Consider the following 11,733-nt stretch of genomic DNA (forward strand, 5'->3'; position numbering starts at 1 on the left):
GTAATCATTATTAAATTGCTCCCCAAATGGAAGATTTTTCTTTTCAGTATACCACTAATTTAAAGGTACTTTATAGTTTTGTACAGTTTTAAAACATACACACTGGAAATTCATGGTAAGTTAGTTCAATTATCTTATTTCAATCTGCCTAATTCTGTTATAACAAATTGGAAACAGTCCAATTCATTGCCCCCCTGCCTTCATCTTTGTTACAGATTCAAAGGAGGGGTTGTTTGATTTCCCCAACTAATTTCAGTCTTTGAATTGAAAATAATAGTGTGTTTCTATGTCTAAATAGAAAAATTCTGAAGAACTACAGAAGACACAAAGTGTATGACATCACTGCAGGAAGAATCTCTGACCTTCTACAGTCGCACCATAGGACCTTGTCTCTACAGGCTTTTAGATTTCCAAATATAGTTATAAAGAAAATAACGTGTACCATCTTGTACTTATTCACCCATCTCCCCCACTAAACACAAGATTATGAAGACCTAAATCCCAAACTTACCCTAGGAAAACAAGGTGCAAAGCAAGATGATTATCCTGCTGTGATCTTCCTGCGTAATGTCACACATTTAAACAGTGTCCTTCAGGAAGTCCTTCCCTGAGGGATCTGAAAACAAAACATAAGATTTGTTAATAATTTCAAAATTATGAAAGCAGAAGTAGCAATCAGAGAAGGTACAACACTTAACCTATGCATGAGGATTGTTTTCCTCATTTTAAACCCACAAATAGAACTCAGAGCTCAAGATGGTCTTCCTCTAAACTTAGAGAGTTTAAATCCTGTAAGCACAGCTATTAATACTTGGGACAGAGAGGGCACAATTCTTTTTAAGTGACTGAGATTTCATAAGTTCAACTTGGTATTTTAACAATACCTAGGTTACGGAAGCTGCTTCTGAAAAAAAAAGAATATAGTGTCTCAGATAACACAGAAAATGTGAGATATAAAAAACACTAATCACTTGTAGAAGAATTTGGAATTCTAAAATATCTAGAACATAGTTTTGTAAGATGAAGTCGGTATAGTCAGTAAGTACAAAATATATTAAATGAATGTATGGCTAAATACATGTTTATAAATTTTATTACTAGAAAAAAGTAGTCTACCTCAAAACCCTTTTACTTGCAGTACAGCATTTCTAAATTAAAAGGTCTCACAGACTGTGACAAATCAGAAATTGAAAGCATAACTATACTTGAAGATTGTGAATTCTCAACTAGGATACAAATTATTAGTATAACCTTGATAAGTGCTGATTTTATGGCAGGGATGCTGCTACAAAGTAACCAAAAATGGAACACACTTCCACAGAACTTCTTCAGTTTGCATCCACGCAAAACCCAGGCTTTGAATGTCAGGACAGTGATGCATATATTAAGATGCAGAAAAGGAAAAGAACTTGAGGCACTTGCACTGGATCAGTCACCATCCCTGGAGGTATTTAAGAGACGTGTAGATGTGCTGCTTAGGGACATGGTTTAGTGGTGGACTTGGCAGCGCTAGGTTAACAGTTGGGCGTGATCATCTTAAAGGTCTTTTCCAACCTAAATGATTCTATGATTCAAGCCACTTTTAACTACGGAAAGGTGTCATTTTTAAGCAAGATACAGCACCATGCTGTATACGTGCTAAACATAACATCAAGAAGGTATGGCAGAGCTTTTTCTTTTTTTGTCACTTATGATTATATCCTTAGTAATTCCACTTTGCTTTCAGAATAGTACAGCTAATTGAAAAAGTCTAAGCTTTAGTAAACTTTCTTTTGGACAAAAAAGGTTCAGCACTAGTGATAAGCAGTATACTAGTACCACAATAATACTGCAATTCTCAACTTGTGGGACCAAACAACACCAAAATCATTAGGCAGCAGGCTATCAGTCCTGCACTAAGCCTAGCCTAGCTGCAAAGATAAACTCTATCACTTGAAAGAGATGACAGGAGGTAAGTCACACCCCCTGCCCTTACCTCCTAGCTGTGGCACTCCTCTACGACCACAGCTAGGTGAGCAGAGCAGATAGTTGCACATCAGGAAACAGACTATGTAACTTTGAAGAAGAACATGCAGAAGAGCAGACAGACTGAGAGAATGCATCTGGGACTTGGGGGAGGCCATTTTGCAATGCACACTGTCACAAGAGAAAGCTCAAAGACAGGCCCCCACAAGATCAGCTAGAAGCATTAAGAGGCCAGAGAAAGCCCTATTTTCAAATACATGTCTCCCAAAGGCTTCTGAGCTGAATTCTAAACATTAGCATAGAATGCCATATTATTAGCAACTAATAAATACTAAAATACTTATCATTTTATCATTATTTAGTAATTGTGGCTGCACAGGAGCTTGTAGGTGGGTCCATAGCCAAGAAAATGACTTACAGATAAATACTGAGTATTTCTGAATACCTTCCGAAGTTACTTTCTGAACCTAAAAATGTTTACCATTTGCAGACCTAACATGGCTGAAGCAGAAATGTTGTCTGAAAGACTCTACAGAATTGCTTACAACCATAACAGTTTAAGCAACTGCAAACAATGCCAACAGGGGAAGTAAGAGTGTTTTCCCACTGTCCTTTACTCACTCTGTAATGTTGTCTAGATGCAACAGTTTATGGACCAGTATTTTTCAGGGTTAGTTTCAATTACCATAGTCTGATGCTATTGTTTGTAAATTAGGTAGTCAAGCAAAGAAAAGCACACATGAAAACAAGGGCCATCACAGTCTAGTCTGCTTTGCAGGGCATATGAATACACCATCAGAAAGTTACTGTGACCTCTACAGCAGATCACAAAGTAGATTCAAACGCATTAGATATCACTGAAATGGTTTGTAGGACCCCTTTTGAATGTATAGCACTTTCAAATATCAAAGACCATGATTCCAAGAAAGTTACAGCTCTGGATTCAGGTTACTGCTGACAGTAAGTTTTTATAACGAGTCATCCCTCACTTCACACTTTTTGAGAACCAAAACCTGGCATTGGAAAATATTTAGCATGGTATCTGAATTCCAAGACCTGTCAGCACATCAGTAATTACAGCTCTACCCAAAACATACCAGAATAAGAATTCAACCATTTTCACTTCAAGAACTAGTAAAGAAATCTAATGTTGATGTAGCTTAAGATAATGTTGTTACTTCTCATTCAATATTTACCAAGAAGTATCTTTTTCACTCAAACAAGCGTAAGAAATCTTCTCTTCAGATTAAAATCCTTTTTAGAAACTAAACTAGATACGGAGTATACCAATGTCATCTTATCAACAATTTCAATTCACCAAAGTCTGTTGAGGTCCTAGCCACTTAATGTGTCCTGTTCTCTTTACTAACATGCCAATATTCTTGCCATCACAAGTGCTGGTAATCTTAGTTAAGCAACCATACTTGAAATCTTATTTGTAAATAAGGGTAAATACAATGCTCCCTGGTAAAATTCCGCAAGTACCAGCCAACACTAGGAAAAAAAGATTCAGATTGCTTATCAGGCAATAAGCTCAATCAAGCAATAACAAGATAGAGAAGGACAATGCCTTGAAATGTCTTCAACAGTGATACTCTGACTGAAAAGGAATACAGTTTAAGTGGTATGGTGATTAGTCACGCTAGGTAAATGAAGGATGAGAACGGATTACCGCAACCGCTGTTCATTTCAGATCCGGTTAGTATGATGGCCAACTACCATCCCTAAAGGAGTTATGTAGCCTAGATAATTCTTTGCATACAAAAGCAAAGAAATCAATTTATAAAAAAGAGAAAAAAAATGACTGCCCAACTTCATATTACAAATCAATGCAAAACTGTGTTTAAAAAACAGAAGTTCAAAGCTCTTAGTTCTTACTAAGTTTATTAAATTTTATAGTAAATAACTATACTCTGAAGACCTCCAGTGTATTACCCAAAATTAAATCAAGGCCTAAACTTTATTTCTAAATTCAAAACAAAACACCATTCTTTAGCTGGAATGCCCCCATTCCAGGGGGCATCTATTATTTTTGCTGTTCACAAAAAAACAAACAAACAAAAAAACCAACCTATACAAATTAGATCAAGGTACAATAAACAGCTAAACTGCAAAGGTTCAAATTATCAGCATTGCACTAGTCTGAACTTAGGCCTCTCAAGTTACTTATCTACAGATATCTGAATATCTGAGACCATTCAATATAGGTTCAAAGCCTATATTTTAACAGCAAAGGAAATAGTACAAGTTTACAGGAAAAATAAATTCTTAATTCTTTTCGCACAGGAGAAGCTCCTACTAAAGTCGTGCATACTGCTCAGAGAAGCTTCTTAGTGCAAGACTACCTGATCAGGCTTATTTACAAAGTTATTCAGGAAGAACACAAAAGAACTAATGGAGAAATTTTATACAGGGGATCCAAGAAAGAACTGATAAAAATAGAAGAAAGAAAAAGAAGCGGATGACGAAGGAGGGATCAAGGCAGGGACAGAAAAAGGGCTAAAATGCATTTCCTGCAAAAAGAAAAAAATTACATCCTGGCAGCAGCAACTTCAACAAATTTCACTGATCCACGTATCTGGATCATTTCATGTTGTTTTGCTTGATGAGGAACTGCAGTATAGAATCCAGAACCCGACACCACAAGTTTTGGGACTTAATTCAAACAGTAGTTTATTGTTTGGCCTTGTACAAGCCATATGTGTAATTTTTACCTGTGTAAAATGGGAACACCGGTTATCCACTTCTTTTTTAAATTATGAAACGAGCAAGTGAAAAGCGGTATGTAAGCAGCAAATAATATTATGCATAATAATTAGCCAACTTAATTAAATTAATGCCAAGATGCAACAATATACACATTTCCAAAATTGTGCATGCAGGTATTGGTTTTACTTTTTTAAATGCAAAAATTCTTCTGTTATGCTTGTATGTCAACTGATGCAGAATTGCAAAAATGGGTGGGAATTGTAACTCAAAGCCAAAGAAACAACTCTAATTTACCACAAAATGTAACGTGCAGAACTAGCCACAGATTAATTACACCGGCTTCCGATAGGTGTTAGTGACTAGAAAAGCACAGTTAATACTCAAATTCAAAATAACTTCACTACAATTGCTTCAGATTTTCCTGCAAGGAATTTTGAACACATTGTTCTTTAAATATTTCATTAAAATCCATAAATATAAGGAAGTGATGAGAGGGTTCCAACAATAATCTGTAAAATACCTGTAATACCCTTAAAAGTACTTTTTAAAACTGATGGAAAAACCCAAGAATATTCCAGCTCACTTACACTGACCTTTAGGCTAAAAATTCTCAGGGGGAAAAAACCAAGCAAACAAACAAAAACAAACAAACAAACAAACAAAAAAGATTAAGAGTATTGTGCGCCCATTAAGTCAGAAATAACACAGATACAGGAAAAAAATCATCTTGACAGTCCTCATACATAACTCCCAGCGTTATCGGGACTACCTGACACTAAACTTTTTCTTATAGTTACGAGTACGGTGGAGTACTTTAGAAGCAACGGGGAGCTTCGGCCAAATACCGTGTCACTTACGTCAAAGCCCCGCTGAAACGGGCGGAGCAGCGCGGCCGGCCTGCCCGGGGCGCGCGGGGCCGCCCGGCGGCCGCGGGACGGGCACGCGTACAAAGCCCCCTAGCGGCCGCCAGCCGCCGGCACGGCCAGCTCTGCTCCCGGCAGGGCATGCTCCCCCGAACGGCGTTCCGTCGTTACCCTACAGCACGAACGCACCGCGGCTTCGCTCCCATCGGTACGTCACGTCCATAAACGTCACTGTTTTCAGTTTGCTCACCGACATAACTATGCCAGCAAAACTTAGTGCTGAGTATTTGGCTTCTCAAACTTCCGTTCGTTCGGTAAAGGTCAGAGAGTATCATCCCTGGAGGACGCCTTACGCCTGGAAGCTTAACAACACGCCACATACTCGCCCCCTAAAAGCAGTGATGTGGGGCGTTTTGAAGTTTTATGCAAAATACTCCTGAAGGATGCCAGTACATGGGATTTACCTTCTGTTAAGAAAGTACTTTTGAAACTCTTAAGATACCATCAGCATCCTTTTAATATCTTTATTAAACAGAATGGAATTATTTTTGCACCATCTACTCAAATAACAGGTCCCAAAGGGGAAACTTATACAGAACAATCTATTATGATCGGTGCTTTTCTCTCCTACAAGGTTTGCACATGGAAAAACACCTACGGCTTTAGGAAAGCACATTTTATCTTTACCCTCAAAAACATGTGCAGCATTTGATTCTGTTAGTGCTAAATATAGCATTTTAAAACAATTTAGCCTGAGCCTAAAGTATTTAATTGGATTACGTTACACATGCAACACCTTAGCTAAAATAAAGTCCAATAACAGGGAGTGGTAGGCATTTGGTTACAATTACTTACATTTTTACAATGCTGGCAGCTGTATTACATAGGGATACCTTAAAAAAAATGCATACTATTTAAGCTCAGTATGTTCCAAGCTTAAAAGCTACTTGTTATAGTAAAACAAGCTAGTGATAATGTAACAAATGCCTAAACAATTTCTGATACTTGAAGTACTATAGACTCTTTTAAAAAACTACCGTATTTACATCATACTTCCTAAGCTCTAGTAACACTGAGTTTCAGTAGAGTACTATAAATAGAATTTTAAGAATTTTAGCACTTCTTAAAAATAATCTTCAAAGAAGCACAAAGGAAAATAAACCCTTATAAAAACGCACCTGGATGAATATTTGTAATATGCTCGTCTAGGATACGTACTATAAATTTTAAATATGTATGGGGTTTTTGAGAAAGCACTTAACTCTGGTCACTGATGTCACTGCTGAAAACAGCTGTCATACTGAAGAACCTTAGGAAGGTAAGACAGCACAACAGAAAAAAAGCTACCTAGTAATTCCTCATTCATTTATGAAATAAGCATACAAGTATCAGTGCTGTAACTGGCTTCAATGCACAGGTTTAAAATGGACGTTCAATTGTCCAGCAAATGCTGTTCTCTCTTTACTGTTTTTACTCTGCAGTGTAGAGTTTTTAAATTTCTGTCAAGGATCTTAATTAAGAAAAAAAAAATCCTCCAGTTATCTGCATGACACTAAACTAAAGAATACATGCATACCCCCACAGGCCTATTTTGGTCTAGATTAAAAACGTTTCCCTCCTACTTATTAAGAAAATATTCCACGCTGATACCAAAGCGATACAGGAGAGGGCAAAAGGGGGGTACAGAGGAAGGGTGGGGTGGATTCTGGGAGGAAGGTGACAAGTATGTCTTCTTTTTAAGTAAATGGTCTTTCTTCTATTTTTAATTAAAACAGTGTTTTATACTCCTTATGTCCTACATTTAAAACACCGTGGCATTATATCTGTATATCTGTGGTGCTTTCCTTGGGTGGAGAGAGTCTAAAGGTTATGCTGGTTGAAGGGATTCAAAACGCTTGAAAGCTGCAACACTGCAACTGGCTACCCTATTTCAAAGCCTTAAAATCCACCTGGTGGAAAAACAGAAATGCACACACATCATTAGGAGAGTGAAGTTTTCTGAAATTTAATATCGAGCAATATTTGAAGGTGAAAGGAAGGAGGAAAGGAATTGACAACTGTTCAAATTTAGTAGAGAAGGAAAAGAACTGAGAAGACGAGAATGAGTAGAAGGGGGCGATAAGGAGGAAAAGAAGTACAGAGAAAGGAGAACAGAAAAGAGGGGGGGGAAAGGCAGTGGGAATGGAAGAAGGGAGGAAGCTAAAGGAGTAGGGGGAAGAAGGGAATGAGGAAGGAAGAAGAGAGGAGCAGGGAAGCTCCCCTTCCTGCCTTCCTCCCTCCCTGGAGAGCCGTGACCAGCTGGCAGCCTCGTACGGCAGGCTCAGACCCTCCCATTGCTCAGGCCTTCATCACCTGCCTGGGACCAGGCACTCCGCTCCCTGCCCTTCCTGCCTCCCCTCCCTCGCGTGGAGGTGCCGAGGGGGCCGAGCGGGGAGGGAGGAGGGGGGGGACCGGCTCCCCTTTCCCCACGCCAGCCCCAGCCCTTTGAACTGGTTACAGCCAGCGGCCGCCGCACCAGCTCGCCGGGCTACAGCCGCCTCCTCCCCCCGCTCCCCTTCCGCCTGCCGGGCCGGCCGCCCCGCTCCGGGCCGCCGGGCCGGGCGAGGTCCCACGGGACCGGATTCCTCCCCTCACCTCGCGCCGTCGGGATCCGGCTCCTCGGCGGCGGCGGGAGCGGCAGCATTCCCGGGACGCTCTCTCCACGCCGGCGCCCCCGGCGGCTTTTTCTCCCCGCGGGGCTCTCTCCGCTCTCCGGCCCGCAGCTCCCGAGCGCTCCCGGCCGCCGCAGCCCCGTCCCACCTCTCCGTTCCCTCCCCGGCGCTCTCGGCTCAGTAATGGCGGCCGCCGAGCTTCCCCGGCTCTCGCTTCGCTGACGGAGTCTCTCTCTCCCCCTAACTTTACCTCAGCAGCTTCCCTCCCCTCCCCCCTCCCTCCCGCCGCCGCGGCTCAGCGCGCGCCCGCCCGGCCAGCTGCGCGTGCGCGGGGAAGCGCCTCTTCCTGCTGCCGCTGGATTCCCTGGGAAGCCTGGGAGAGCGCGCGCCGCCGGCCGCCAGCTGCGCGCGCACGCGCGCCGCTCCGCCTCCCCTCCCCTCCCCGGCCCGTGCGGGCACGCGCGCCGGGCGCCTCGCTTGTGCCCCGGTGGCCGCACGCGTAGCGCGAGGAGCCGGGAGGCGGCGGACCGCGGGTTCTAGTCCCGCCTCGGGCAGCGATGCAGGCCGGGTCGCCGCGGCGCTCCCTCCGCGGGAGCGGCTCCGAGGTGGGGCCGTCCACACGGCGCGTAGGCGACGGACGGGGCTTGTTCCCGAGCGCGGCCGGCTCCGCGGAGGGGACGGAGACAGCTGGAGCCTGGCCTGTGCTCTCACCCAGCAGCCGTGCCTCCAAGGGAGGAAAATGGCGGTTGGCTGGGGTGGAATTAAAAGATGCCAAAATGCTGTGTTGGTCAGCCCTGTTCGCCCGCTTCTGTCTTGGCAGGCTGCCTGTAACTTTTCACAATGTTTCCCAGGTTTAGCCAGCGTAGCACAGCACTTCTTTCTTTCCGGAATCATTACAAAAGTGAGGACTGGCAGCAGAGCCCGCTCTGGGGCCTGCAGGTGTAGCCCGCACAGCGCCTGCAAGGGAGGCGCAGGGCATTGCTTCGCAAACGATACCAGCCGCCGTGGCAATTCAGGAGTCAGATTAAGCAACCAAATGTAATTCACGCTTCTCAGCGTTATCCCCACATGCCACCATTTTGCAGGTGGCTAGCAAGAGGTAAAATCCCTCTCCCACTCTCAGAGGCCTCCTGGCTTGTAATTAAGGCCCGCGAAGCACTCGCGCAGTGACAGCGTTGCAAAGCGGCCAACAAGCAGTATTTGTGCTTCTGCCTTTGGAGCTGGGTTTCCACAGGCAGTGGTAGGTGAGGCATGGGACACAGCAAAAAAGCGAGTAAGTAGGTGCTAATCTATTCTATCTACTGCAGGGGACAGGGCGTCTGTGGGCATCATGCACGTACACCTTATTTCTGCGTATGCGGAAATGCATATTCTATGCATCATTTGTTACTAAAGATCGTTTTCATGTATACATACAAAGGAACAAATATTTTACTAGCAACCTTATTCCTGGCACAGTCTAAGTTTTGAGTGTTTTACTTGTAACCATAATATTTAATAACAATATGGTTTATTTTGTGCAATTTTGCATATTGCACGCACATCTTGAAGTCTTACATCTGCAAATTAGGAAATGTAAAGGTTTGAAAATTCACATCCTTTCTAAAGACACATATTGTCTATACACTTGAATTTTTGAGAAAATTCTAACTAGCTAAACCTTTTTGTATTAAATCTAAGTGAACAGCCTTGTGTGGACACTGCCTTACAGGAGAGTATTTCTAGAAATACTCATCTTATGTAGGTCCACCTAAAAAGATGTAAAATTGTTTGACACTGTAATCACAGCATCTGCTCAAGAGTTTTTGCAGTCACATAGTAGTTCTCAAAAAAAGAGGCAAGCTAAACAATTTTAATTTGAATTGCCTGATTTTGAGTTTCTTGTATTTTTTTTTGTTCAAAATACATACCTCGGGGAATTAGAGCCCCATTTCACATGACCAGAATCAAAACTTTTTGTCCGTATGAAAAAAAAACTTTTGAGATTTCTTAGCTTAATAAAATAGAAATTTAAAGGAGTGAGATCTGTATCCTTCTGAAACTCTGCATAGCTATTAATTACTTAAAGCAGTTAATATTAATGAATTTTCATAAAGTTCCGTCATGTAGAAGACCTTTCATGTAGAAGACCTCTCATGTAGGAATTGATTGTATCACTTCCTTTGATCCTGATCTGAGTCAAAAAAAACTCAGCAAAGCGAGTAGGCTTACATAGGTACAGATGTAAAAAAAAAAAATGTTTAATGAAGCAGGACATGAGCTTGGGAATAGCAGGGAGCCTTTCCCAGCACGCTCGAACCTGAAACGTGCAAGGACAGCGAGGAGTGCTTCAGGTAGAAGCAGATGGCAACACCATTAGTTACAGGGAGGGTGGAGGTACTCTCTTCACAAGGATGCACAGCAACCGGACGAAAGGCAACAGGCACAAGTAGCTTCCTATGGTGTTAGTCCCCAGCAGACACACCAGGAAAGAAAGAAACAGGTTTCCAGGCAGAATGAGATCAGCTGATTCTTCTTCCTCTGACCCTAAATAATCCCCAAAAAATTAATATAATAGAGGAAGACGGTAAAGTCAGAAATTGATTTTCGTGTAGATTTCCTTACTTCAGATCACTGCAATAAGAGGAAACTGATGTGCGGAAACTCCATTTGCTTGTTCCCTTCCAGGAAGCATGCAAAGTTCTGGCAGCCCACAGTAGGCAGCTTGCTATGATTTTGCAGAGCTTATTAAGCCTTTTGATTTTGGATAAAGCTACCAAAAGTCAAGAATTATGGCCAATGAACCAGCAAGCAGATTTATGACACAGTGTTTTTCCTAGACTCTATGAAATTTATAAGCCTTGCAGTTTAATATTAACTATTGGGTAGAGATATACACATAGCCCATTTCAGATGCATATTAAGAAGACATGCAAGCTTTATAAAGTTTCACAGGGAAAGTGGTGAGAAAATTGCAAATCCATGAGAAAACAGTAGACATACGGGTAGTTTTATGCCCTTATGAGAGCACAATAATTAGAGCTATAGGGCTACTTAAAGATTTCATGTCACTAATGAAGCAATAAGATAAATGAAAACGACTCAATCAAAGTATTTTAATATGAAATTTTATTAAAATAGTTCAGAAATATTTGTGCATATTTGTCAGAAGAAATCTTTCAAAAAATCTTTTCCGTGACTGAGAAGAATACAGGGAGCATTATAACTTAGAGAAGGCGTGAAAATAAAGTATAATAATGAAATCCAATTAATAATTCAGCTAGGTTAGTGTTTTGTTAATTATACAGAAAGACATTTCAGAGAAATGTTTTAGTAAACCTTGAGAAACTCAGAAGAAAGTCATTAGTGATGTGCAACATCTGTTATTTATAAAGACTATTGTTATTTGAGTCTTTTTCTGTAGCAGATTTCCCTTTAGAAACACTCTCATGCTGCAAGGGCTGATTATAAACACAAATAAGTAAGCAGCTTCTAGATATCTAGAAGCCTATGCAAGGCGAGCAAAGAATGGATAGTTTGCTTCTGTCTTTTCTTTTGGACATCAG

The 11,733-nt window shown here is 41.7% G+C and overlaps 1 protein-coding gene across 4 annotated transcripts in view; it reads right to left on the bottom strand.

The window, feature by feature from the left end:
* ARHGAP5 (Rho GTPase activating protein 5) overlaps positions 1–8,505 on the bottom strand; it is a 59,801-nt gene extending 51,296 nt beyond the window's left edge. For all 4 annotated transcript variants that reach the window (XR_012673892.1, XM_075151696.1, XM_075151695.1 and 1 more), the window contains exons 1-2: positions 8,172–8,505; positions 512–616 (exon numbers count right to left, since the gene is read on the bottom strand). The gene's annotated coding sequence lies outside the window, so the exon portion shown is untranslated. The remainder of the gene's footprint in view (positions 1–511; positions 617–8,171) is intronic.
* Positions 8,506–11,733: the final 3,228 nt, after the last annotated feature.

The sequence above is a fragment of the Calonectris borealis genome, chromosome 5 (assembly GCF_964195595.1).
Source record: "Calonectris borealis chromosome 5, bCalBor7.hap1.2, whole genome shotgun sequence".
In the NCBI taxonomy this organism is placed as follows: Eukaryota; Metazoa; Chordata; class Aves; order Procellariiformes; family Procellariidae; genus Calonectris; species Calonectris borealis.